Below are 26,715 nucleotides of genomic sequence, written 5' to 3'. Positions count from 1 at the left end.
TGTCTTTTAGACCTGCAGCTCCGTTGAGGCGAGCCATTCCAGCTCGTCCATATTGAATAGCGAGAGGTGAAAAAGTCTCGGTCCCCTTCCCAGGCGCAAATTCCCGGCCTCCCCCCCCCCCCCCCCCCCCCCCCATGGTCTTTGGTGCAACACGGGGCATCGGTCGCTCGCAACCCCGGACACACAGAGGGACAAGGGGGATGGAATGACAAGGCAGAACATTACTGCTCGCATCTTCGCGCCTGGCCTGCAGTGGTGTTGGAAATCAGGCCGGAGAAGGGAGCAGCCCCGAACGGTCGCCTGTCTATTCCCTCCAGAGACGCTGCCTGGCCCGTGAGGTTCCTCCAGCACTTTGTATTTTGCAATCATCTCCAACGAGACGTTTACCCTCCGCTCCTTTTAACCGACCGGACAGCGTGTGTGTTTGTGTGTACGTGTGTGTGTGTGTGAGTGTGTGTGAGTGTGTGTGAGTGTGTGTGCGTGTGTGTGTGAGTGTGTATGTGTGTGTGTGAGAGAGTGTGTGTGTGTGTGTGTGGGCGTGCGTGTGTGTGTGTGTGTGTGAGAGATTGATCTATATTATATAAGTATGTATTTGTGAGTATGTATGCATATACACACTGAACTTGTTTTCTCGTTTGTCATATTGTTTACAGTGTACTGTGTTTAGATGTTCTGTTGTGCTGCTGCAAGTAAGGATTTCATTGTTCTATCTGGGACACACGACAATAAAACACTCCTGACTCTTGACAAGTCGCTGAAAGTAATGAACTGGTCGTTGTCACTATTCTTGTTATCTTCCTACGGGACAACCCCAGCACCACTATTAAAGAAAGGGAGGAAAGAGAGAGAGGGGAAGATTATTTTAATTCATCACTAAATTGACGAGCGTGTGGAAGGGATTCCGAAGAAGGGTCTCGACCCGAAACGTCACCCATTCCTTCTCTCCAGAGATGCTGCCTGTCCCGCTGAGTTACTCCTGCGTTTCGTGTCTGCCTTCGAGTTAATACTTAATTTGCTGGTGATATCGAAATATAATCGCGCCGCACACATCACACGCTGCATTCTGACGCTTCACTGTTCAAGGTGTTGTTTTGCAACTTATAACTCTCGTGAGATGTGTCATCGGAACAGTTTTCATATTATTCACCGGCATTCCTTTAAAATAAAACTTTAAATTCTCTTACGATTCGGCCTCGGCGTTTTGAAAGAGAATAAATGGATCATTCCGACCAATAGATTTTGGGCGGTTTGGCGCGATCTCACACACGCTTCTCTCCAGAATAAAATTAATATTCCAAATAGTCCCATTTATTGCCGAGGGATCCGTGGTTTACTGTTTACAGAACATATTGAATCGCACAATAATACATGCAATTGGGAATTGAAAGCAAATATTGGTGCGCGTTTGAACTGTGCCAATCCATAGGCATTAAATGGTTTTTTTTTATAGTCCTTAAAACATTCATGTTAATATTCTGTTGTGCTGCTGCAAGTAAGGATGCAATTGGCCTATCTGAGACATATGACAATAAAACATTCTTGACTCTTGACTTTAAAAAAGTGTTCTCTAAACATTCAATGTTAATATTCTGCTGTGCTGTTGCAAGTAAGGATGCCATTGTTCTATCTGGGACATATGACAATAAAACACACTTGACTTGGGGGGGAAAAAACAGGACTTAACATTCAAATGGCGAGCACGTGGAAATACTTTGGATTCAGCTATTGTGTTTATCAAAAGCTGCATGGCAAGTCCAACTCCAAGTTGTTATTCATACTTTGAGAAGTTTCTGTTGGGTGAAGCTGTTTCTTATTTGACCGTGCCCGCTTTCTCTCCACAGTTAAAGTTGAGCCGGCCTATTTAATCTAGCGCCGTCACCCCTCAAATAAACTGCAGCATCCGGACAAGGTGTGAGCCGACTGCTTCTGTGCTTATGTCTACACCGGGGAGTAAAAGGTGGCGTTTGCACACTACATAAATAATCATTTGGAGAGAAAACTAAAAAACGGCCTACAAATCGAGTCCATCTGGAGCTGATCGCGATGATCAAAGGGCCCGGCTCTTGCTCGGCCTGGAATGTTAGCAGTCTGTCTGTGTCTTGCGAGCACATTTAGGAAACTCGCTTCTGTAACCCAGAGCGAAACATCGCACTGATCCCCAACCCTTGACACGCTCCCAACGGGGTGACCGCTAAAGAAAGCACGCAGAATACATTTTGTAGGAAAGCATGGGATGACGGACGAGACTTTAAAAAAGAAAGGGAACGACAAAGTTTGTTTGAAGTGCTGGCTGGCGCCGCTGATGGTAAAACTGCGGCAACTGCTAATTCATCGGCAGCCACTCACTGTGTTGCGTATGTCAGAATAGTTCTGTTAGTGTAGTAATGAATGTTCGAGCCATCACTAACGTAAGTAAATCAAATTACATAGTGGAGGGTTAATAATTTCTTCCACTGTTTTCCTAATTGCTTTTAAATGGCATGTTCGTACAATGCGTTCGGCGCCATCTGAAGACCCTTTCTTAGAAAACGAATAGATTTTATTATAGAAATTACAACTAATTTTACGTGCATTGGTCTAATTGAGAATTGTGCGCGCCGTACAAACGCTTGTGTGTACTTAGAAGGGTGTCGTTGTATTCCGACTAGTCAGTCGCCAGTTCCTTCTCTGCCTGTCCCGCTGAGTTACTCCAGCATTTTGTGTCTTACCTCAGTTATTTATTTCCCTAAATTGGCACTAGTCTGCGTTATATCGGGCTCAAAATGTTCAAGCTAAAACGTGTGTTTCATGCCAGCGTGCACTGCGCAAGTTTGCAAGTGTTCTTGAGGGTTTTTTAGACTGAAATGGATTGTATCAAGAACAATTCTTAATCGGTTGAAATAAACAGCAGTTGACTGATTCCTCCCGAACGGTCTGCATTTGGCTCCTAATATGTGTATCCTCGGGGCGGTTATTCCGGGAAATGATCTGAAATGACTTTTTTTAACAAACTCACGCCTTTTTGAGCAGGATTTAGGTGCAGACTGAAGTGTTGCAGCTTCCGAGGATCGCGGAGTATAATTGAGTTGCATAACCCTTGCTAAAGGTGAGTGTCGAGGTGCCACCGAGGATCGACACAAAATGCTGGAGTAACTCAGCGAGACAGGCAGCATCTCTGGAGAGAAGGAATGGCTGACGGCGCGAGATATGAAGAAGGGTCTCGACCCGAAACGTCACCCATTCCATCTCTCCAGAGATGCTGCCTGTCCCGATGAGTTACTCCAGCATTTTGCGTCCATCTTCGATTTAAACCAGCATCTGCAGTTCCTTCCTACACATTTTGAGTGTAATCATTGGGTGTAATTAAGCGTTTAATTTGTTAAATAAAAACGAGTGCGCTGAATCGAGACACAGATTCCCCGCCACGTTAGATATAATTTGTTGGCGTATCGAGCTAGTAGATTGGTCTGAGGGGCCGAACGGCCGATTCCTTTTATTCTCCACGGATTATACAAAAACTTTTTTTTTTACCATTCTGGGCTTTTTGAGATCCATGTTGGATCAGGGGCGATTTTGTTAAACACTTTCATTTTTTCACTGTTTGATAAAATATTCCAAAATTACATACCGAGTTCCCGATTTCTATCTCCGTTTAGCGTCTCTCATCATTTCCCCATGCCATTTGTAGATCTGGTTGTAGATTTCGGTCGTGGGACCTTGATCACTTTTGTAATTAGGGTTATGGAGAAGAAATATAATTAGATTACAGATTAAAAAAAAATTAAACGCCCCGAAAATTAATGACATAATAGAGGTCTGTTGACAAACGGTGTGGCACGCTGTTAGTTAATTGTTATTACCCAAATGTGTGCGAATCATTTTCACAAATCAAGTTTACACAAACAAGCCGCTAGAGGCAGCGAGAAGAGCTAGTCTGCCACTTCAGAACAACATCAAAATCCAGTTGGAAGGTGTAAAGGGAATCCGATCACTTTTGACCCAGTTAAGATTATTAGTAAGGACATGTGTGACTGGCAGCACACCAAGTCTTACCCGGAATTCCCCCGCCAAAACCCTCTCCCCCCTCACCCCCCCACCCCCCCCCCTTCTCTCGAAAAACAACAATACCTTGATACTTGTCAGCTTTCTCCCCATCGTTTCTTTTTTTAAAAAAAGTAGCCAAAATGAAAGATGCTGGAGAAAACAGAAGCGACTGCAGAACAAGTAGCTGTTTAAAAAAAAAGCCTTTGTGCCTGTGTCTATTTGCAATCTTGCGGCATTTTCTTGACAAAGGGGATTAGAGTGGACCGCCGGCGTGGGACCGGGAGAGCCGAGTTCGAGTAGACACTTCCAGTGAAATCGCAAAGGGGATAAGGGGCCTTGCTTTATTTAATCATCAAATCCCGAGAATGAAGCTCTTAATTAATTATAGGCGCTAAAAATTCAGCCCAGCTGTTTCTTTGGCTTGACGCTGGCTCGGGTGGAGAAAGGTAAACTCTGGACTAAGCACATTCATCTCAGTTTCCAATGACAATCCTTGCTGAAAATGAATCTACTAGTGACTGATTTATTCACAAAATGCTGGAGTAACTCAGCAGGCCAGGCAGCATCTCAGGAGAGAAGGAATGGGTGACGTTTCTGAAGAAGGGTCTCGACCCGAAACGTCACCCATTCCTTCTCTCCTGAGATGCTGCCTGACCTGCTGAGTTACTCCAGCATTTTGTGAATAAATACCTTCGATTTGTACCGGCATCTGCAGTTATTTTCTTATACTAGTGACCGATAGTTGATTGGCTTCAACATTTCTGTTCAGAGTATAGAATTCAGAGTAAGAGAGATTTTGCAATTCAAAATATTAAAACAAAGCTTTTAAATATTGACGCTGAAATTGTGCAAATTGCTACAATAATAATTTACACGAGTTTTCAGATCTACCTAAAGAAGGAAAAACATACTTTTGACCAAAAAAAAACACAAGTTTAGTTTGCGTTTAATAAGTGGGTTTCAAAACCAGCGTAGAAGCAAGGAAAATAAATCAGAATGTCCCTTGTTAAACCGAACACAGACACAAAGTGTGTGTAGGAATGAACTGCAGACGCTGGTTTACAACGAAGATAGACGCGAAATGCTGGAGTAACTCAGAGGGACAAGCAGCGCCCCTGGAGAGAAGGAATGGGTGGATGTTTCGGGTCGGAACCCTTCTTCAGACCCGTGTTAATCTAGTTTCTCCGTCCCCTCGCCAAGTCCAGAAGGAACAACGGGTGGCAATTGTACAAATTGTCAAAGTGTACAATTCTCGCTGTCGTTTGATGGCGCACCCTTTACAAAACTGACCCGGTCAGATGGCGACCTAGAATTTAAATGACGTGTTCTATAGCTTCTTTCACTCTGAGTGCACCGTTCTGTTTCATCTTACCAGTCGATCTATAACATGGATAACTAGCCAACTCGATATGTGTAGGAAGGAACTGCAGGCGTTGGTTTATACCGAAGATAGACACTTAATGCTGGAGTAACTCAGCGGGTGAGACAGCATCTTGGATACAGGAATGGGTCGAGATCCTTCATCAGACTTCATCTGATTGTCCGAAGAACGGTCTCGACCTTCGACGCCATCCGCTCCTTCGCTCCAGAGATGCTGCCCGACTCCCAACATTTTGTGTCTAATCAACTCGACACTCGAATCTCGACAGGTTTTTGGGGTTCATCAAAAGTGTACTGAACTTTTGAATCCAGTAAACCCATTCTCAAGCAAAAACTCGAAGTGTTGGAGGAACACAGTTGGGCCAGGCAGCTTCTGTGGAGGGAATGGGTGGACGATGTTTTTGGGTAGGTAACCTTTTTTTTCAGACTCCAAACTCTGAAGAAGGGGTCGTGTTCTCCAGGGATGCTTCCCTGACCCGCTGCGTTACTCCAGCACTTTGTGCCTTTCCTTGGTAAACCAGCATCTGCAGTTCCTTGGGTTTCTTCATTTTACACAGTAAAGATAGGCAGCTCCAGTTTGGGAACGCGGCGACTTCTGCCGCGTAATTTACGAATGACATTTCCAGATCTGTGTTTGCACAAGCGGCTCGACTTACACTGGTTGCAATATATAACCGGGAAAAGCAAACACCATATTCTCCCAGCTGACCGAGTAGGAAGCTCATAGACTGCAGAATATTCTGCTAATAGAAGCAAAGAGGCACACGGGGCAGGCACAGTTGTGTTATTTTATATATCAGGAGGAGACTGCAGTCCCTGGTGGCGGAAAGGACTGCAGATGCAGGTAGACACAAAAATGCTGGAGTAACTCAGCGGGACAGGCAGCATCTATGGAGAAAAAGGAATGGGTGACGTTTCGGGTCGGTTTGAAGAAGGTTCCTTCTCTCCTGAGTCCCGTTGAGCCACTCCAGCATTTTGTGTCTACCTGCAGTTCTTCGTATTAGCTTCGCTTGTAAAAATGGATGAAAACATACTTAATCATTGGAAAAGATTCTTCTGGTCTGTAAAATAGTTTTGACGATTCAAAATAGATGGACTTATTAATAACCTCCGCCCTGCCCCCTCCCCCCTCCACCCCTCACTCAGCTCGAAGTAACATTTCACCCACCCCTGTTGTTCGCCAACACTGTGTTTTGTTGTGCAGAAAGGAACTGCAGATGCTGATGTATACCGAAGGTAGACACAAAGTGCTGGGGTAACTCAACGCGTCAGGTAAGCATCTCTGGAGGGAAAGGATGGGTAACATTTTGGGTCTGGACCCTACTTCAGACTGAAAATAGAGGGGGAGGGAACCGGAGGTAAGAAAAGGCCAGGGCCGGCAATAGATGAGCAAGGAAGGGTGGAGCCTACAAAGGCCTATTGTTGGCTGTGGAAGAGCTGATGCAAGGATGGAACTAGTGGGGCAACTAGGGAGGGGGGGGGGGGGGCGGGGGAGAGCAGAGAATTCCAGAGATTCACTACCCTCTGAGAGACACAATTTCTACGTACCTTAGCTATAATAAGCCTCTTATTTTGGGCAAAATGCTCTTATTCACGACTATTCCACTAGTAAGAACGTCTTAACATCTGCTCAGTCAAGCTCCTTTAGGATCTTGAATGCTTGAATAAAGAACCACTCACCATTCTCCTAAACGCCAAGGAATATGGAACCAAGCTACCGAGCTTAACAAGGCAACTGGTCCATCCTACCCGTACCAGAGACCAGTCCTGAACCACATGGTCATTGGTGACCCTTGGACCTTCTTTGATTGAAGTTCCCTGGCTTTAGCTCGCACTAAATGTTATTCCATTACCACGTATCTGTACGCATCGAATGGCTCGATTGTAATCATGTATTGTCCTTCCCCCTGACTGGTTAGCACGCGACAAAAGCTTTTCACTGTACCTCGGTACACGTGGCAATAAACTGAACTGAAACTAAACTGAATTAGCCTGGTGAAGGTCCTTTAGACTGCCTCCAATGCCACCTTTTAGATATGAGACCGAAAATGATCCATGGTATTCCAAGTGTGGCCTCACTAACACCCTGTTACTAAACCTCCCTCTTCTTCTCATTGTTGCGCTATAAAGGCCAACATGCCCTTTACCTTCTTACCTAGTTGTTAAATCTGACTGCTGACATTTCATAATTAACGTACCAGAGCGCCTAGATCCCGGTGAACTTTACTCTGTTGCATTCTCTCTCCATTTCGATACCAATGCACCTTCTGATTCCTCTTATTGAAGCATCTCCCTCACACTTCTCCACATTAAACTCCTGTCCCAGCCTTAAGGTCATAAGGTCATAAGGAATAGGTGTAGAATTAGGCCATATGGCCCATCAAGTCTACTCTGATTAATCAATCATGGCTGATCTATCTCTCCCTTCTAAGTCAAGTCAAGTCAAGTCAAGTCAAATTTATTTGTCACCTACACATACACGATGTGCAGTGAAATGAAAGTGGCAATGCCTGCGGATTGTGCACAAAAAAGAATTACAGTTACAGCATATAAATAAAGTTAATAAGTTACTATAGTGTAGACAAAAATTTAGTCTCTGGGGTTATAAAAGTTGACAGTCCTCATGGCCTGTGGGAAGAAACTCCGTCTCATCCTTTCCGTTTTTACAGCGTGACAGCGGAGGCGTTTGCCTGATCGTAGCATCTGGAACAGTCCGTTACTGAGGTGGCAGGGGTCCCTCATGATCTTGCTTGATCTGGATCTGCACCTCCTGATGTATAGGTCCTGCAGGGGGACGAGTGTAGTTCCCATGGTGCGTTCTGCCGAATGCACTACTCTCTGCAGGGCCATCCTGTCCTGGGCAGAGCTGTTCCCAAACCAGACCAAACCATTCTCCTGCCTTCTCCCCATAACCTTTGACACCCGTATCCAGAACAGTGGAACAACTGTGAACAATAAAAGCAAACATTTAAAATTAACAACTATCTGACAACGAACAATGTTCAGTATTTAAGTTTAGTTTAGTTTAGAGATTCTGCGTGGAAACAGGCCTTCAGCCTGCCGAGTCAGTGCTGACCAGCAATCCCTGTTACACTTATATATTGAAAGACTGGAGCGACTAGGCTTGTATACACTGGAATTTAGAAGGATGAGAGGAGGTCTTATCGAAATGTATAAGATTATTAAGGGGTTGGACACGTTAGAGGCAGGAAACATGTTCCCAATGTTGGGGGAGTCTAGAACAAGGGGCCACAGTTTAAGAATAAGGGGTAGGCCATTTAGAACGGAGATGAGGAAAAACCTTTTCAGTCAGAGAGTTGTGAATCTGTGGAATTCTCTGCCTCAGAAGGCAGTGGAGGCCAATTCTCTGAATGCATTCAAGAGAGAGCTAGATAGAGCTCTTAAGGATAACGGAGTCAGGGAGTATGGGGAGAAGGCAGGAACGGGGTACTAATTGAGAATGATCAGCCATGATCACATTGAATGGCGGTGCTGGCTCGAAGGGCCAAATGGCCTACACCTGCACCTATTGTCTATTGTCTATTATCATCCCACACACTAGGATTTACAACTACACATTTACAATTTTTACCGAAGCAAATTAACCTACAAACCTGTACGTCTTTGGAGTGTGGGAGGAAACCGAAGCAACGGGAGAAAACCCATGTGGTCATGGGGAGAACGTACAAACTCCATGCAGACAGCACCCATAGTCAGGATGGAACCCGGGTCTCTGGCGCTGTGATGCCCTCTCTTTTATTTTCATTTCCAAATTTACAATGGGCAATTGGTTCAGTCAAATGCTGGGATACCTATACCTGTGTTATACCTGCTTCCACCTCTCTTTTCCAGCTTTCTCCCCCTCTATTCTAAGTAATGTATAGAAGTGTCCTATGCTGGAAAGTCACCTCTCTATTCCCTCCACAGATGCTGCCTGACTTGCTGAGAATTCCTCCAGCACTTTGTCTTTGGTCGGGACACCTTTAGTTACAGGCTTATTAAGCAGATTTTTTGTTCACATGGGAAAGAAGGGAGGAAGATTAAAGATGCATTGGTGAGAATGTTAAAAATTGCCTTGAACGATCTCCACAACAGTAACTAGTATCCGTGAAGCCTCCTGAAGACAGTAAATATCTCATGACTTTCCAGAGGAGCATTACCGAGATAGAACTTGCACCAAACAACATAAATATATGTTAGAATGACAGAACTAGTTTATAGCAAAGATAGACACAACGTGCTGGAGCAATTCAACAGGTCAGGCAGCATCTCTGGAGAAATCCTTTTTCCAAAAAGATGTTAGGACGGATAAGCACAAAATGTTCAAAGAGGTAGATTTTAAGGATCATTTTAACAAGGGGGAAGCATGGTGGCACAGCAGTAGATTTGACGTCTCACAGCGCTTGCAGCGCCAGAGACCTGGGTTCGATCCCAACTGCGGGTGCTGTCTGCGCGGAGTTTGGATGTTCTCCCTGTGACCATGTGGGTTTTCTCCCACACTCCAAAGACCTATAGGTTTATATGTTAATTGGCCTGGTATAGTGTAAATTGTCCCTAGTGTGTGTAGGATAGTGTTAGTGTGCGGGGATCGCTGGTCGGTGCGGACTCGGTGGGCTGAAGGGCCCGTTTCCGCGCTGTATCTCTAAACTAAAAAAAAAGAGGAAAGGAAGGTTGAGATACAGAGGTCTAGGCAGGAATTTCCAGAATCTGGGGCTTCAGTAGTTGAAGGCATGGCCTGCATTAATGCCAGGAAGTTGCAAAGGAAGGCGGAATTGTATCACTGCTGATGACAATTCGTCGGATTGTGGAGTTATTTGAAAAGAAAATAGTGACTCACAGTAATACAATGACTGGGACAGGAAACTTTGAGAGGGAGAGATACAAGCCTGGAAATAGATCAATACGCCAATTGGGAAAAATCCAGTTGAACCAATGTCAAATCCAGGAGAAAGGGACTTACCTTTAGGAAGGAGAATAAAAGGACATACCTTTAGGAAGGAGATGAGGAGGAATTTCTTTCGTCAGAGGGATGGTGAATCTGTCGAATTTGTTGCCACAGAAAGCTGTGGAGGCCATCAATGGATAAATTCATCATCAATTCATTTCAAATTTTCATTTCACTGCACATTTATGTGTATGTGACAAATAAATTGACTATTGACTATTGATGAAATCATTCACTATTTGAAATATTCAAGATTAAGGAAGATGCAAATTGCAAAGGAAGGTTGCAAAGATCACAGGGCAACAGCAGGTGAATAATTTTTGTGTCGATGTAGTTTTTGCTCAGTGCTTTTGATCCACATCTATTTTGTAGTTAGACTTCAATTTGAATTGAGGAAAAATATTTGAATTTAAAAGGGCCAGCCTTTATAAAGGTGCAAGAATCTTTAGGTGCACTGAAAGATCATGTCAAAAATAGTGTAAGAGTCCTTCCTTTACACTATTAACCAATGAATGTCTGGAAATTATACAAACGGCAAATTAATTTTGTAAAACTGTTCATAAATGCATAAGTTATAGGAGCAGAATGAGGCCATTTGGCCCATCAGGTCTACTCTGCCATTCAATCATGGTTGTTCTATCTCTCCCTCCTAACCCCATTCTCCTGCCTTCTCCCCATAAACCCTGACACCCGTACTAATCAAGAATCTATCAACTCCACCTTAGAATTATCCATTGACGGCCTCCACAGCTTTCTGTGGCAACAAATTCCACAGATTCACCATCCCTCTGATGAAAGAAGTTCCTCCTCATCTCCTTCCTGAAGGTATGTCCTTTTATTCCGAGCCGATGCCTACTGGTCCTAAACTCTCCCACTAGTGGAAACATCCTCTCCACATCCACTATATCCAGGCCTTTTGCTATTTTATGGAGTTTATGCCTCTGGAGCTGTACAAAATGTGTCATTTGCAGTGAGGATATCATTGATGAATCTTGTGTATAGTTGGCAAGGGAGCAATGTAACAATTAACACTGTTAAGGGTTGGATCGAGTCACATGCACACTTTCACAGTACCTGCAATGGATAAGACAGCATAATTCAATTACTTAATAGAAGACGATATTTGATTTTCATGCTCTCACAACATATCCAGATTGACACCGGTCTCCTGACACTTGCTTTATGATACTATTAAATAGGAGAGAATAGTTTACATTTCTATTTAATAGCAAAATATCATATTTTGTTCAGATGTCCCTTTTCTCTAAAAACCAGAGTCTTACTCACTGTAAGCAAACCATACACTCTCTTTGCTTAAGCTTGATAGATGCAAATGTAAATGTGCACTTATTTAATTGGATCAGGTCCCAAGATAAAAGAGATAAACTGCTCCCAGTTTGCCAAGTTATTTTCAGAGGCATGCAGTGATGTGTGGAGAGAAAGTTAATGAAGAAGCGAAGAGACAAACTGTACTTAAAATACCTTGTGTCTAGACTCGCTGAAAGGAAGCCTTGAGTTTTTTTTTTTGACATGCAGGGGAAATTAAGGGACGGGTTGGCATGTTCTTCAGTGGTACAGATTAGTTTAGATTAGTTTGGTTTGAGATACAGCAGAGAAACAGGCCCTTCGGCCCACCAAGTCCGCGCCGACCAGCGATCCCCGCACATTAAACACTATCCTACACACACACAAGGGATAATTTACAACGTTACCGAGCCAATTAACTTATAACCCTGTAGGTCTTTGGGGTGCGGGAGAAAACCCACGCGGCCACGGGGAGAACGTACAAACTCCGTACAGACAGCACTCGCAGTCGGGATCGAACCCGGGTCCCTGGCGCTGCAAGGTCTGTAAGGCAGCAACTTCTAACCTGTACATCTTTGGAATGAGGTTCGTGGAATATACCAGCTCAATGCTACAAATACTAACGGCACTCTCAGCCGCTGCGGATCATTTGTTTTGTGTAGGAAGGAACTGCAGACGCTGGTTCGCACCGAAGACAGACACAAAATGCTGGAGCGACTCAGCGGGACAGGCAGCATGTCTAAACTGAGAGATTGAATGGGTGATCTTTCAGGCCGAGACGCCAAACATCACCCATTCCTTCTCTCCAGAGATGCTGCCTGACCCGCTGAGTTACTCCAGCATTTTGTGTCCACCTTCGGGGAATTTATTTTGTTCTCTCAGGTAGGTTCTGATGATGCCCGATGAACTACAATGCTGTTACTTCAGTGGCCAAGAGTTTTCTTTTTTTCTTGGCCACAGCTTTGATTATTTTAATCGCGACGGATCCAATCAGGCATCAAAAGCAGAAGCAATCACTGTAGTATAAGAAAATAACTGCAGATGCTGGTACAAGTCGTGGGTTTTTATTCACAAAATGCTGGAGTAACTCAGCAGGTCAGGCAGCATCTCGGGAGAGAAGGAATGGGTGACGTTACTTCAGTCTGAAGAAGAGCCTCGACCCGAAACGTCACCCATTCATTCTCTCCCGAGATGCTGCCTGACCTGCTGAGTTACTCCAGCATTTTGTTAATAATCGCTGTAGTATTTACGTGTGTGTGTGTGTGTTGTGTGTTGTGTGTGTGTGTTGTGTGTGTGTGTGTGTGTGTGTGTGTGTGTGTGTGTGTTGTGTGTGTGTGTGTGTGTGTGTGTTGTGTTGTGTGTGTGTGTGTTGTGTGTGTGTGTGTGTGTGTGTGTGTGTTGTGTGTGTGTGTGTGTGTGTGTGTGTGTGTGTGTGTGTGTGTTGTGTGTGTGTGGGTGTGTGTGTGTGTGTGTGTGTGTGTTGTGTGTGTGTGTGTGTGTGTGTGTGTTGTGTGTGTGTGTGTGTTGTGTGTGTGTGTGTTGTGTTGTGTATGTGTGTGTTGTGTGTGTGTGTGCGCGCTACATCCATATGCATGAGACATTAGCAGACAGTTATTGATACAAACACAGTTTTCGTTGCTAAAGGCCTTCTCCGGCTGATTGCCAACGTATGCATGCCAACGCGGGTTTTTACTCGAAAGTCACCGCTGCCACCATGTTGTGTCTTCGGGTTTGATGTCCTGATAATAACGACACAATTCAGGTTGTTTCAGTTGCCTTAATTTACTCCTTTATTCAGCTCCTTGCCTGTGTGGCGTAGTGATACTGAAAAGTGCTTACATACCTAATCACAGTGTGTGTGTGTGTGTGGTGAGTGTGCCTGATACAAAGTAGTGCAGGAGGTTGGGACTGCTACAATGAATATGTAGCATATGTAACATCCCCCCTTCTCAAAAGAAAAGAATAAAAGTTAGTGACACTAGAGGATTTCCAGAGCGAGGGTGGCAATCCTGTAGCAGATACCGTGGGATTATTCTGCCCACATTCATGGCATTCTGCTTTCTACTATACTACACAACAAAATATATAATGGCAGCTTGTTTTCTTTCAGGTAGTGCGTAGCCAGTCAAGAGTCATGTCTTGGCGTGACTTGTGACTTGTCCCTTCCAGTGCTAGCGATAACGCGCTGGGGGTAAGATGTTGCTCCTGGATCTAGTAGATCTGGTTGTTGCCTGCAGTGTTGCACTCGATGTATTGGTGACTTGTTGAGTCGTTTCCTGGCCATTGGTTGGTGCTGGTTGACTATATAACTCACTGGTAGCAGTTTGTGAGAATGTGTTGTCATCAATGGCAGGTGTTGCTGTTGCTGTGGGTGGTGTCCTAGGAGTTGCTGGTGTTGTCTTTGAAGTTGCAGGTGTTGACATTTCAGGTGTCGGGCGGATGTGAATTCTGTTTCGTCTCAACTGCCTGCCCGGTTCTGTCTCTATGATATATGATTTTGGGGTTCCAGCCCTACTGGTGATTTGTGCTGGGGTCCATTTCTTTGTTATTGGATCCTGAGCATGTACGTTTTGGCCTTGAAATAGTTCAGGCAAGTACTGTGCATTTTTGTTGTATTGTTTCAGCCCCTCCTCCTGGGCAGCTGCCAATTTTGCCCTTGTTTCTTCTTGGTCGATAGGGGGTTGGATTTTGCTTGGCAGGGTGGTTTTGTATTTCCTGCCATTTAGCATTTCTGCAGGAGACTTCATGTCAGCCTTTAGTGGAGTTGCCCGTAAGGATAATAGTGCCAGGTTTGGATCCTCCTTTGCCTCTCGGCATTTTATTAGTATTTTCTTGGCTGTCTGTACTTGCCTTTCAATAAACCCATGGCCCTTTGGGTAATGTGGTGAAGATGTTGTGATTTTGAACCCGTATTCGGTGGCCAGCTCTCTGAATTCCCGAGATGTGAATTGGGTTCCATTGTCACATACGATCTGCTCAGGTATTCCTTGCTCTGCAAACAACCCTCTAACAATTGACACAATTGTTTTAGCTTTCAAGTCCTTTATGTTTCTCACAAATGGGAATTTGGAGTAGTAGCAGGCCATAATCAAATACCATTGCTGGTTCTCTGTGAACAGGTCTGCTCCGATGGTTTGCCATGGCCGGCTTGGGATATCACTGGGTGTCATTTCCTCCTTCTGTTGTGAATTCCTGTATTTTTGGCATATGTGGCATGTAGATACCAGCTTTTCTATGTCCTTGTACATGCCTATCCAGTACACAGCGGATTTAGCACGGAGTCTGCACTTTTCCATTCCTAAGTGTCCTTGGTGGATCTTTTCGAGGATTTCTTTTTTCATGGACTTGGGTATGATGATTCGTGATCCGGCCAGCAGGACTCCATTCTCTACCGAAATATCATCACGGATGGTCCAGTATTCGCGGAGGATAGGCTGAACTTGTTGTCTCTTTTCTGGCCACCCCTGTATTACCATTTGGGTGAGGAGCTGGAGTTCTTCATCTCTGGCTGTTTCCTCTTTAATCTGTTCCAGCTTCACGCTTGTCACACTCACAATGTGGTGGATCTTTATGCTCAGCCCTTCCATCTCTTGTTTGTCATGTGTTGATAGTCTGGATAGGGCGTCAGCTAGCAGCAGGTCTTTTCCTGGCTTGTATCTGATGTTGTAGTCGTAGCTCTGTAGCCTCAGTAATAGTCTCTGTAGTCTGGCTGGTGCTTTGGTGAGGTTTTTTTTTCCGATTTGTTCTAGAGGGCGGTGGTCTGTTTCGATGTCGAAATACCTTCCATATAGGTAAGTGTGAAATTTCTCGCAGCCATAGACTACTGCTAAGAGTTCTCTCTCTATGTTTGCGTACCTTGATTCTGTAGGAGTGAGTGCTTTGGATGCATACGCAATAGGTCGGCCATTTTGTATCAGTACTGCTCCAACTCCTCTCATGGAGGCATCAACTTGGAGTGTTACAGGTTTCTGTCTGTCATAGTACTGCAGGATCGTTTCTTTGCTGATGAGTTGTTTTAATTTCCCAAAATCTTGGCTATGTGAAGCACACCAATCAAATTCAGCGTCGTCTTTCATCAATTCACGGAGATTTGCTGTATGATTAGCAAGCTTAGGTATGAAGACTCCCATGTATTGTATGAGCCCTAGGAAACTTCTTAACTGTTTCTTGTCTTTGGGTTCCTCCATGTGGTTGATAGCATCCACTTTTGTAGGGTCCGGTTTCACTCCTTCTGCAGAGTAAATCAGTCCAAAGAATTTGCACTCCCTTTCTTTGATTATGCATTTGTCTGCATTGAGCTTTATGCCGGCTCTTCGAGTTTTTTCCATAGCCTCATGGAGGTTGTAATCATGCGTGTTTTCATCTCTGCCGTATACTTGGATATCATCTGCTATCCCGATTGCCCCTTTACAGCCTTTGTATGTTTCATCTATTTTCCGCTGGAAGACATCTTGACTCACCTTCAGCCCGAATGGGAGCCTGTTGAATCTGAATCTGCCAAATGGCGTGTTGAAAGTGGTGAGCATTGATGACTTCCGGTCTATTTTGACGTTCCAATATCCATTGCTAGCATCCAGCTTGCTGAACACCTTGGAACCGGCTAGTGCGGGTGTGATCTCTTCAAGGGTTGGAGTTGGATAATGGTCGCGCTTCAATGCATTGTTCAGATCCCTGGGATCAAGGCATATCCTTAGTTTTCCGTTTGGCTTTTCTTTGATAACAATTGAATTTACCCAATCAGTTGGTTTAGTTATTGCTGTGATGATGCCCTTTTCTTCCATTTCGTTTAGTTGTTCCCTTAGCCTCTCTTTCAGTTCAAGGGGAACACGGCGGGGTGGGTGGATCACTGGCTTCACACTGGGGTCTACTGTGATATGGTATTCGTATTCCTCAAAACAACCAACGGTATCGTCAAAACACTCTGGGTACATGTCCATCAATTCTTCTTTGTTCCTGATGGGCGGCCGGTTTTTGATGGGTATGTTTCTGTCAATTCTGCAGGAGTTTGTCTTGATTTCATAGTTGATTGACACAATCTTCAGTCTTTGGCACGTGTTCAGGCCGAGAATAGCAGGTCCTTTCGATTTAGTGATGAAGAAGGGGCATTTCACTTCTTTCCCTTTGTATGTTCCTGCTATGATTATTTTGCCTAGCTGTGGGATTATGGAACCTCCGTATGCAGCTAGGACTACATCGCTACTTCCAAGGATTCCTTTCCTGACGCTGCCATCTTTTGTCATGTGTTCAGGGAATATCTTTCCGTAAAGATTGACTGGTAAGATATTGCTCTGGGCTCCAGTATCAATTTTGAGCCTTAGATTAATCGTTGTTCTTTTCTTTCCCACTTTTTTCTGTAGTTGTATTATAGTATATGCTTCCTCTCTGTTGCTATGTGTTTTGCTGTTTCCCATTTCGTGGACGTCAATGGTCCCAACGGAAAGGAATTCTTCCTCAGAGGTATCTGAGGTTATCTCCTCTTCCTGTTGGACGTGTGCGTGTATTTGTTTCCTTCTCGTATTTCTATCGTTCTTTGACCATTGCTGCTTTGGCTTGGTGCTGTATGATTTTGTTGACCTACACATTTTCTTCCAGTGGTTAGGCCTCCCACATGAGTTGCAGGTAGTCCCGTATGCTGGGCACGCCCTGCGATCATCAAATGCATGCTCTGTACCGCAGTTCCAGCAGCTTCTTTGGCTTGCTTGTTTGTTTGCATGCCTAGAAAATGTCTGCTTTGGAGCCTTTAAGGTGGAGCCAGGGTCACGTTTTGAGAGAGCGTCTATATTCACTCTGGTGCTGCTCTGAGATGAGCCAACTTGAAGGCAGAGGGAGGACATTTGTTTCCTTGTGGCTTCGAAAGCTCTGGCAGCATCTACGGCGTCTTTTAGGTTGAGGGTGTCTTTCCCTATTAGGGACTTTTGGACCTCTTGGTGGGCGCACCCCCATATTAGCTGGTCGACAATTCTGTCATCTTCATCACCAAATCTGCATTTCTTGGCCACGTTCCTTAGTCTCGAAAGGAAAGTGTCGGTTGTTTCTTGTGGGTCTTGTCTTAGCCCTTGGAACTCATACCGATGGATTCTGTGGTTTGATTTGGGCTCCATATGGTTCGCAAACCTTTCAAGGACTATTCCCGGATTATTGCAGTCAGGCTCTGTTAAGCTCCAACTGTTAAAAATGTCTAGACCCTTCTCCCCGAGCCATAGTAAAATATAACTGACCTTCTCTTCATCTGCAGTTCCTTTCAGGAAGCTTTTAAATGCCAGCTGGCTCTTTTGTTTGAATTTCTTGAACGCCTCCACCACATCATCGGCGTCCCAGTTCATCGTAGGGTGGAGGCTCATTGCTGCTGTGGAGGCCGCCATCTTGTGTTGTTAGGCGGGTGCACAAAAAAAATCAATTTCTCTGCAGCCGCTGTTCCTAATTCACAATAGCGATTCACAATAGCGCGGGTTTTTACTCGAAAGTCACCGCTGCCACCATGTTGTGTCTTCGGGTTTGATGTCCTGATAATAACGACACAATTCAGGTTGTTTCAGTTGCCTTAATTTACTCCTTTATTCAGCTCCTTGCCTGTGTGGCGTAGTGATACTGAAAAGTGCTTACATACCTAATCACAGTGTGTGTGTGTGTGTGGTGAGTGTGCCTGATACAAAGTAGTGCAGGAGGTTGGGACTGCTACAATGAATATGTAGCATATGTAACATCCGAGCCGATGCCTACTGGTCCTAAACTCTCCCACTAGTGGAAACATCCTCTCCACATCCACTATATCCAGGCCTTTTGCTATTTTATGGAGTTTATGCCTCTGGAGCTGTACAAAATGTGTCATTTGCAGTGAGGATATCATTGATGAATCTTGTGTATAGTTGGCAAGGGAGCAATGTAACAATTAACACTGTTAAGGGTTGGATCGAGTCACATGCACACTTTCACAGTACCTGCAATGGATAAGACAGCATAATTCAATTACTTAATAGAAGACGATATTTGATTTTCATGCTCTCACAACATATCCAGATTGACACCGGTCTCCTGACACTTGCTTTATGATACTATTAAATAGGAGAGAATAGTTTACATTTCTATTTAATAGCAAAATATCATATTTTGTTCAGATGTCCCTTTTCTCTAAAAACCAGAGTCTTACTCACTGTAAGCAAACCATACACTCTCTTTGCTTAAGCTTGATAGATGCAAATGTAAATGTGCACTTATTTAATTGGATCAGGTCCCAAGATAAAAGAGATAAACTGCTCCCAGTTTGCCAAGTTATTTTCAGAGGCATGCAGTGATGTGTGGAGAGAAAGTTAATGAAGAAGCGAAGAGACAAACTGTACTTAAAATACCTTGTGTCTAGACTCGCTGAAAGGAAGCCTTGAGTTTTTTTTTTTGACATGCAGGGGAAATTAAGGGACGGGTTGGCATGTTCTTCAGTGGTACAGATTAGTTTAGATTAGTTTGGTTTGAGATACAGCAGAGAAACAGGCCCTTCGGCCCACCAAGTCCGCGCCGACCAGCGATCCCCGCACATTAAACACTATCCTACACACACACAAGGGATAATTTACAACGTTACCGAGCCAATTAACTTATAACCCTGTAGGTCTTTGGGGTGCGGGAGAAAACCCACGCGGCCACGGGGAGAACGTACAAACTCCGTACAGACAGCACTCGCAGTCGGGATCGAACCCGGGTCCCTGGCGCTGCAAGGTCTGTAAGGCAGCAACTTCTAACCTGTACATCTTTGGAATGAGGTTCGTGGAATATACCAGCTCAATGCTACAAATACTAACGGCACTCTCAGCCGCTGCGGATCATTTGTTTTGTGTAGGAAGGAACTGCAGACGCTGGTTCGCACCGAAGACAGACACAAAATGCTGGAGCGACTCAGCGGGACAGGCAGCATGTCTAAACTGAGAGATTGAATGGGTGATCTTTCAGGCCGAGACGCCAAACATCACCCATTCCTTCTCTCCAGAGATGCTGCCTGACCCGCTGAGTTACTCCAGCATTTTGTGTCCACCTTCGGGGAATTTATTTTGTTCTCTCAGGTAGGTTCTGATGATGCCCGATGAACTACAATGCTGTTACTTCAGTGGCCAAGAGTTTTCTTTTTTTCTTGGCCACAGCTTTGATTATTTTAATCGCGACGGATCCAATCAGGCATCAAAAGCAGAAGCAATCACTGTAGTATAAGAAAATAACTGCAGATGCTGGTACAAGTCGTGGGTTTTTATTCACAAAATGCTGGAGTAACTCAGCAGGTCAGGCAGCATCTCGGGAGAGAAGGAATGGGTGACGTTACTTCAGTCTGAAGAAGAGCCTCGACCCGAAACGTCACCCATTCATTCTCTCCCGAGATGCTGCCTGACCTGCTGAGTTACTCCAGCATTTTGTTAATAATCGCTGTAGTATTTACGTGTGTGTGTGTGTGTTGTGTGTTGTGTGTGTGTGTTGTGTGTGTGTGTGTGTGTGTGTGTGTGTGTGTGTGTTGTGTGTGTGTGTGTGTGTGTGTGTTGTGTTGTGTGTGTGTGTGTTGTGTGTGTGTGTGTGTGTGTGTGTGTGTTGTGTGTGTGTGTGTGTGTGTGTGTGTGTGTGTGTGTGTGTGTTGTGTGTGTGTGGGTGTGTGTGTGTGTGTGTGTGTGTGTTGTGTGTGTGTGTGTGTGTGTGTGTGTTGTGTGTGTGTGTGTGTTGTGTGTGTGTGTGTTGTGTTGTGTATGTGTGTGTTGTGTGTGTGTGTGCGCGCTACATCCATATGCATGAGACATTAGCAGACAGTTATTGATACAAACACAGTTTTCGTTGCTAAAGGCCTTCTCCGGCTGATTGCCAACGTATGCATGTTGGCTTGGTGGAAGCTGATTAGTGAGATGATTTACAGCCCAACAGCCAAGGATGATACTGTCAAGCCTGCAATTCAAAAAGACATGATCGCACCCCCCGCAAGGCATCACACATGTTATTGTAAACTACCCGACAAATCAAGACGTACTCCACAAATACCTGAAACAGTCAAGCAATCAATTGGCCCACTGATTAAATGCAGTCTCTATTTCCAGCTTCCCCGGTAATTTGTTACCTTGACAATGGTGTCTCCGAGCTGTGCGTAAACCACTCCTCCTCACCTGTCCAACTGTGTGAGAATGTCGATACTTCAGGAGCTCAGTGGGGGCGCCCAGTGCAACAGTGGCAATATTGCTCCTGTTTTCAAACCTTACAAACTGCAAGACAATAAGTCTGAACGTTGGCCTGGAGAACACAGGGGTCAAATGCTCCAATTCCAGCTACATACAGTTGTGTCCCCCTTTTGTCGCCGGACTTTTCCGCCTGTTCATTAATAATAAAACAAAAATCTTTTCTCTCCGCTGGCCTGTTCTTGATGGAGAAAGCCTGACTCTGCAATAAACTTGGGGAACACTTTGATCTCTCAGGCCATTCACTTGGGCCCTCCCCCCCCTCTCCGACGAAAATCAGTGGCAAAACTATGTGAACTTATTGTTCACACTTGCTGCGCTCCTAGCTCAGAAAGGGCTGATTTATTGGCTTGTCAGGGGAAGCATTGTTCAAGAAGGCAATCAAAAAGCACTTACCTAGCTAAACTAAAATTACTGCCTTTTCTCTGGCTAATTTGTATAACTCCCATGGAGCAGCTTGGAAAAGATTTGATGAGGCATAAAATGATGATTAATGAATTTATTGCCCAGCGCTCATCAAATAGGAGTGTGATTATGTTCTCTCTGTGTAGTGACTGTTGTATGCAGAGAATAGCCAGGAACATGTCATTCAGTATCGCAGTAGCAGCGCGGCTATTAGATTAATCAGATATTGATAAAATATACCCCTTGGGCTTTCTTTTCGTTTGCATTTTTTTTTGGGGGGGGGGTTCATTTTCTTCTCATCTATCTCCCTCTACCTTAGTCTCGTTGTGCATTTAAGCCATCTGCGACCATTCTTGGGTCCCCTGCCAAATTTCACGACCCGTTCCACTTCTGAATTCATTGTCCGCGTCCTTGCGACCCTCTGATATTTTACTCCGGCACTTTTGTCCCCACTTGGCCTGGCATTTCAAGTCCTTTTCACCCTGTGTCGTAACCTCTTCCCCCCTCCCATTGATTGAAGATACTTGCGGTCTCTCTGAACCTCCTCTGTTCAAACCCACTTATCGTGGACCCACTCTCTTTTTCAGCCACTTCTCATTCTTTTTTCCCCCCCTCGCTGGTTCGGCAAGATTAGGAACCTCGCGAAAGCCTAAAGAAAACACAAGATGTTGTTTGGGGCCGACAAAAGCCTGGGCTATAACAACACCAAGGAAGAAAGCAACGCTACACTTATAAAGAGACGCCACTATTATAGCTGATGGAAAGAAGGAGAAATGGAAATAGGGAGAGGAAAAAAAAAGCAGGAAAATAAAGATATCGGCAAGAAATTTAACGAAGGTCCACGCAGAAAGAAATGAACACAACACAAACATGCCACCATGCAGAGTTAAAAGAAAGAAACGTTTCAAAACGTAAATGGAATTGACATTTTTAAAAAAAGGCAGCAAAAGATTTTTTAAAAGTTGCCAAGAATCATTGGGTTTGTGTCATGTGATACCAATCGTGAAGGCAAATGATAGTGTTGGTCTATTGATAGATGTTAAAAGGTTTGTTCAACGGTTTCTTATATGATCCACTTCTGAGTCTGTCTGACCCATGTGACCTGGTGATTTTTTAGATGTAACAGAGGCAACATGAGGGAACTGGAGAGACAAAGCATGATTTGATAGAAGGTTAAATGAGAAACGTGAGGATAGGTGCTGGAGAGAGAGAATCCTGCTCAGTTTCCAGCCTGGAGTCACTTTGACTATTGAAGTGGCAAAATGAAGTAATTGGATAAGGTGCAAGAGAAACTGGCACAAAAGGTTTGGGGTTTAAAATAGAAAGGCACGACTCAATGATCATTTAAAAAATTGAACTCGAGTGACAACAGGAGATATGTCAAGATAAAGACATTCAGGATATTCCTGCAGGCACCGGCGTTCAACAGGGGAGAAGTTCTTAAATAACGATACTGCAATTTCACAGTTACTCATGGCATTCTTCAACATAATGGGTCGAACAATGTACAGTGCAATTTATCTGTTGTATCCAGCAAAATAAATACTGCCATTACTTCTTATACAATGCGAAAGTTGGGCTGCATAGTGGCCCACTTGGTAGAGCTGCAGCCACACAGCGGCTGATAAGATGGTTAAAATGTCGATAAGAAGGTGAAAATGTATGTGTGTTACGCAGGTATAGTAAGGAAAACAACATGTGGCATGGTGGCACAGTGGTAGGGGGCTGCTGCCTCACAGCGCCAGAGACCCAGGTTCGATCCAGACCTCAGGTGCTGTTCTGTGTGGAGTTTGCACGTTCTCCCAGTGACCGCGTGGGTTTCCTCCGGGTGCTCCAGTCTCCTCCCACAACCCAAAGACGCACGCATTTGCAGGTTAATTGTCCTCTCTAAATTGCCTGTGGTGTGCGGGTAAGTGGAATAACATAGAACCAGTGTGAATGGGTGATCGATGGCTGGCGTGCGTGTTCATGGTGGGCCTGTTTCCATGCGGTTACATCTCTCAGTCGCTGTTACCCAAAGACATGATTTTTTCTTCCCCCACAGGAATGGCGTTCTTGATAGCCAAAATGAGAATGGAAGAGGAGCAAATAAGGTAACATTTTCAAGATAGCAGAGGGAATGACATGCGTTTGAAAGTGACTCTGAAATTCAGCATGAATGAATGAAGATTTCCTCTCTGTCATTACACTTTACAGTTCTTTAGTTACTATGTGCCCATAATTCACTGCAAAAGCAACTCTATTCCATTGGTGAAAATCATAGGTACTTCATTCAGAAGGGTGCGGGCCCGAAAGTCACCTAACCATGTTCTCCAGAGATGCTGATGAGTTAATGCCCACATTTGATTCCAAGTTCCTTCTCATCAAGTCAGCACTCCCGAAATGTAATCACAGTTCGCAGGGACTCACACCAGGAGGATCTCACGATATCACCACGTTCCTTCGCCAAGCACGTTGTATTTAACATTTAAACTTATTTTATTCTCACGAGAGACAGGAAGCGGTTTTTAATTGAGTTATTTCTCCCTAGTTCTGCTACAAAATTGCAGCAACTTAAATTAGAGTGGAGCCCGGGATCTGCATTTCAGATTGGAAACCGTCATGTGCTGGTCTGGAAATCAATTCAATTTGTGAGATACCCTTCACAGTAACACTGGGGATATTGTGCAAGATTTGCACACCACTGCTGTATCTCCACTCCATTTGTAACCATTGCAAATCTGCTTTCATTTCTTAAAAAAAATTAGAAAACCATTAGAGCATTTTCTCGCGTGGATCTGTACATGTTGTTCACGGATGGTTTGAAAAGTATCTTGCATGAGTTGGCTGTGAAGGTTTTCTTTCCACCCTGGAAACTGTCGATGGATCTTTAGATTTTCACTACTTGGCAGAAGACTTGGTGCAGCGGTAGAGTTGCTGCTTACAGCGCCAGAGACCCGGGTTCCATCCCGACTACGTGTGCTTGTCTGTACGGAGTTTGTACGCTCTCCCCGTGACCTGCGTGGGGTTTTTCTCCTGTTGAATTGAATTCAATAAGTTTTATTGGTACAACTTTGTACACATACAATTTAAGAATAAGGGGTAGGCCATTTAGAACGGAGATGAGGAAGAACTTTTTCAGTCAGAGAGTGGTGAAGGTGTGGAATTCTCTGCCTCAGAAGGCAGTGGAGGCCAGTTCGTTGGATGCTTTCAAGAGAGAGCTGGATAGAGCTCTTAAGGATAGCGGAGTGAGGGGGTATGGGGAGAAGGCAGGAACGGGGTACTGATTGAGAGTGATCAGCCATGATCGCATTGAATGGCGGTGCTGGCTCGAAGGGCTGAATGGCCTCCTCCTGCACCTATTGTCTATTGTCTATTGTCTATTGCCTTGGTGCTCCGCTCACACACAAGTAACAACACAAACATACAGAATTAAAAACAATTAAGAATTAAACATAAAACCTTAAAACATTAACAATAAAACATTACAGTTTAAACATGTGAATGAAATAAAATACCAGAGCAAAAGGAGGCTACAGACTTTTGGTTATTGAGTAGACCAATAAACAAAAGTTGTTCTGGTTTCCTCCCACACTCTGAAGGCGTACAGATCTGTAGGTTTATTGGCTTGGTATAATGATAAAAATCATCCCTAGTGTGTGTAGGCTGGTGTAAGTGTGCGGGGATCACTGGTTGGCGTGGACGCATTGGGCCGAAGGGCCTGTTTCTGCGTTGTATTTCCAGGTTTAAATTAAGAAATGGTAGTTCCAAAGTTTTAAAATTGGTTGTTCCAAAGTCTTAAGTCCTTGCCGATTATAATGTACACACATGTTATTTTGTCTTGCAGTTAAGGTACCTAGAGTCATAGAGTCATGCAACGTGGAAAATGGCCCTTCGGCCCAACCCGCCCATGCCGACCAAGATGATGGATGATCATGCCACAATGTGATGCTGCCTAAACGGTTCTGCTCTCCAATTTGGTCCTCAAGGTCAAGGAAGTGTCATGTTTAGTTTAATTTACAGAATCAGCGCGGAAACAGGCTCTTCAGCCCACCGAGTCCGCACCGACCAACGATCCCCGCTCATTACCACTATACCACACGAGGGACAATTTTTACATTCGCACCAATCCAATTAACCTGCAAACCTGTACTTCTTTAGGGTGTGTGAGGAAGTTCTCAGAGAAAACCCATGCGGTCACGGGGAGAACTGTAAGTGATGGAAGGCAGCAACTCTACCGCTGCGCCACTGTGCCGCCCCATGTAAAGAAGAACTGCAGGTGCTGGTTTAGACCAAAGAAAGACACAAAATGCTGGAGTAAATCAGCAGGTCAGGCAGCATCTCTGGAAAAAATGGATGGATGACGTTTCGGGTCGAGTGCAGAGAACTATTGAACTATACTGTTCAATGCAGTGTTTTTACTATATTGTAGGGAGAGTGGCGCTGAAAAGTATGTTCTGGCTATACTGGAAGGGAACATAATTAATGCAAAACAAAAAAAAGTCATCTAATTGTCTATTTGTACAAATTCTACACTTATACATTGACACATCAAACAAGGATACGCACAAACATTTGCTAAGATTAGCATAATTTTCCACAACAAAAAAGATTTAATACAAACATGTTTGCTAAACGATGATCTAGATTTTAAATGATTTTGCGGGTCTGTTCATTAAAAGGTCATATGTTTCCGGTAATTCTATCATCGCGGAAAGCAAGAGATATAGAAGCTCATAAAATCGTTTGTGCATTATCAGTTAGCAGAGTTATCACTGCGACTGCCAAAACTGTTTTGACATTCAGAGGAAGAAGACATATTTGCTATTACTGTGGCAATATTTCAGGGGATCAGCAGCTCGAATGTGTGGAGGAGAGCTGGGGTTTTGATTGATTTCCAGTAAATACAGTTTATGTCAATATAAGTGAAGAGACGGTATTAATAATAAGCATAATGTTAGACAGCAATAGTTTGCAGACATAATTGCTTTAATGTGGGCAATTAAGACTAAGTGCATGTGGTTTTAGTGACCGCCCTACATTCCTTTGGATGATTACTGTGATCAATGAATGTGATTTGTAAGTAGCTTCTTATTGATCTAACGGTAGAAATATTCAACCTTGAAGCAGCCATTTGCTGTGACACCAAATGCAGTTTCCTTTCCTCCCATCATATGTATTTATTTTTATCCTGATTATCTCTTTATTGCTGCCTCCCGCCAGCAATATCAGTTTGAAATCATTCTATTATATGTTAACTTGCGCGTAAATAAATTATTTTTTTGTATGTGAATATTCTATTAACTGTCATTGAACTTTGTCACTTTATCAAGCTTGAAAAAACGTGTGACAATGTGATTTATATTTTAAATGCTTTCAAAATTTTATTTGGGGGAGTAAGTTAATAACAGTAGTAGAGCTGCTGCCTCACAGCACCAGAGACCCAAGTTCGATCCTGACTACGGGTGCTGTCTGTGCAGAGTT

At 44.1% G+C, this 26,715-nt stretch overlaps 1 long non-coding RNA gene across 1 annotated transcript; it reads left to right on the top strand.

The window, feature by feature from the left end:
• Positions 1-1,881: 1,881 nt before the first annotated feature.
• On the top strand, positions 1,882-26,491 carry LOC144594778 (uncharacterized). Its single transcript, XR_013547423.1, has 4 exons — positions 1,882-2,408; positions 6,608-6,675; positions 23,297-23,345; positions 25,079-26,491. It is a non-coding gene; the product is annotated as an uncharacterized LOC144594778 (long non-coding RNA).
• The last annotated feature ends 224 nt before the right edge of the window (positions 26,492-26,715 follow it).

The sequence above is a fragment of the Rhinoraja longicauda genome, chromosome 6, assembly GCF_053455715.1.
Source record: "Rhinoraja longicauda isolate Sanriku21f chromosome 6, sRhiLon1.1, whole genome shotgun sequence".
Lineage (NCBI taxonomy): Eukaryota > Metazoa > Chordata > Chondrichthyes > Rajiformes > Arhynchobatidae > Rhinoraja > Rhinoraja longicauda.
The sequence above is the reverse complement of the archived record's forward strand: the minus strand, read 5'-3'. Positions and strand labels throughout refer to the sequence as shown.